This window comes from Lolium rigidum, chromosome 1 (assembly GCF_022539505.1).
Source record: "Lolium rigidum isolate FL_2022 chromosome 1, APGP_CSIRO_Lrig_0.1, whole genome shotgun sequence".
Classification (NCBI taxonomy): Eukaryota; Viridiplantae; Streptophyta; class Magnoliopsida; order Poales; family Poaceae; genus Lolium; species Lolium rigidum.
In genome coordinates, this window is record NC_061508.1 from 182,196,663 (window position 1) to 182,199,362 (window position 2,700).

Genomic DNA, 2,700 nt, shown 5'->3' on the forward strand with positions numbered 1-2,700 from the left:
TAACAATTAACGAGGCAGTTTCAACCTTCGCCATGAACACTAAAAGATAAAGCGAAGAACACATGTGTTCATATGAACAAGCGGAGCGTGTCTCTCTCCCACACAATGAATGCTAGGATCCATTTTATTCAAACAAAACAAAAACAAAAACAAACCGACGCTCCAAGCAAAGTACATAAGATGTGACCGAATAAAAATATAGTTTCAAGAGAAGGAACCTGATAATGTTGTCGATGAAGAAGGGGATGCCTTGGGCATCCCCAAGCTTAGACGCTTGAGTCTTCTTAAAATATGCAGGGGTGAACCACCGGGGCATCCCCAAGCTTAGAGCTCTTCACTCTTCTTGATCATAGTATATCATCCTCCTCTCTTGACCCTTGAAAACTTCCTCCACACCAAACTCGAAACAACTCATTAGAGGGTTAGTGCACAATAAAAATTAACATGTTCAGAGGTGACACAATCATTCTTAACACTTCTGGACATTGCATAAAGCTACTTGGACATTAATGGAACAAAGAAATTCATCCACCATAGCAAAAGAGGCAATGCGAAATAAAAGGCAGAATCTGTCAAAACAGAACAATCCGTAAAGATGGATTTTATTGAGGCACCAGACTTGCTCAAATGAAAATGCCCAAATTGAATGAAAGTTGCGTACATATCTGAGGATCACGCACGTAAATTGGCATATTTTTCTGAGCTACCTACAGAGAGGCAGGTCGAAATTCGTGACAGCAAAGAAATCTGTTTCTGCGCAGCAATCCAAATCTAGTATCAACCTTTCTATCAAAGACTTTACTTGGCACAACAAAACACAAAACTAAGATAAGGAGAGGTTACTACAGTAGTAAACAACTTCCAAGACTCAAATATAAAATAAAAATACTGTAGCAAAATAAACACATGGGTTATCTCCCAAGAAGTTCTTTCTTTATAGCCATTAAGATGGGCTCAGCAGTTTTAATGATGCACTCGCAAGAAATAGTAGTTGAAGCAAAAGAGAGCATCAAGAGGCAAATTAAAAACACATTTAATCCTAACATGCTTCCTATGCATAGGAATCTTGTAAATAAACAAGTTCAAGAAGCACAATGCAACAAGCATAGAAAGATAAAACAAGTGTAGCTTCAAAAATTTCAGCACATAGAGAGGTGTTTTAGTAACATGAAAATTTCTACAACCATATTTTCCTCTCTCATAATAACTTTCAGTAGCATCATGAGCAAACTCAACAATATAACTATCACATAAAGCATTCTTATCATGAGTCTCATGCATAAAATTATTACTCTCCACATAAGCATAATCAATTTTATTAGTAATAGTGGGAGCAAATTCAACAAAGTAGCTATCATTATTATTCTCATCAAGTGTAGGAGGCATAGTATTATCATCATAAAAATTACTCTCCATAGTAGGTGGCACCAAAAGACCACTATCATTATAATCATCATATATGGGAGGCAAAGTATCATCAAAGAAAATTTTCTCCTCAATGCTTGGGGGACTAAAAATATCATGAAAACTAGCTTCCCCAAGCTTAGAATTTTCTATATCATTATCAACAATGGTGTTCAAAGCGTTCATACTAATATTACTACCAGCATGCAAATATGATTCCATAGGTTTTTTAATTTTCGCATCAAACCATCCATGTCTTAAATCAAGAAATAGAATAAGAAGCTCATTGTTGTTCATTATGCCAAACTAGTGTAAACAAGAAACAAAAAGATGCAATTGCAGGATCTAAAGGAAATAGCTTTGAGTACTTACAACGGCGAAAATAGCTTAGTAGCCGAGATCCGAAGTGTGAGTACCTTTTACCTTTCCTCCCCGGCAACGGCGCCGGAAAATAGCTTGATGTCTACGGGTGCTTCTATTCTTGTAGACAGTGTTGGGCCTCCAAGAGAAGAGGTTTGTAGAACAGCAGCAAGTTTCCCTTAAGTGGATCACCCAAGGTTTATCGAACTCAGGGAGGAAGAGGTCAAAGATATCCCTCTCATGCAACCCTGCAACCACAAAGCAAGAAGTCTCTTGTGTCCCCAACACACCTAATAGGTGCACTAGTTCGGCGAAGAGATAGTGAAATACAGGTGGTATGAATAAGTATGAGCAGTAGTAACGCTAGACAGTAGTAACGCAAAGAAACAAGTAAACAAGCAGCGATAACAGTATTTAGGAACAAGGCCTAGGGATTACACTTTCACTAGTGGACACTCTCAACATTGATCACATAACAGAATAAATAAATGCATACTCTACACTCTTGTTGGATGATGAACACCATTGCGTAGGATTACACGAACCCTCAATGCCGGAGTTAACAAGTTCCACAATTCAATGTTCATGTTTAAATAACCTTAGAGTGCATGAAATATCAACATAACCAAATAGATCACATCAATACCATCATAGTAATAGTTAACTTCACAATCCATAAGAGATCACGATCATAAACTACGCCAAGAACTACATGATGCACACCCTGTCCACTTTACACCATGCAGGAGGAATAGAATACTTTAATAACATCACTAGAGTAGCACATAGATGAATTGTGATACAAAACTCATATGAATCTCAATCATGTAAAGCAGCTCATGAGATCATTGTATTGAAGTACATAGGAGAGAGATTAACCACATAGCTACCGGTACAGCCCCGAGTCTCGATGGAGAACTACTCCCTCCTCATGGG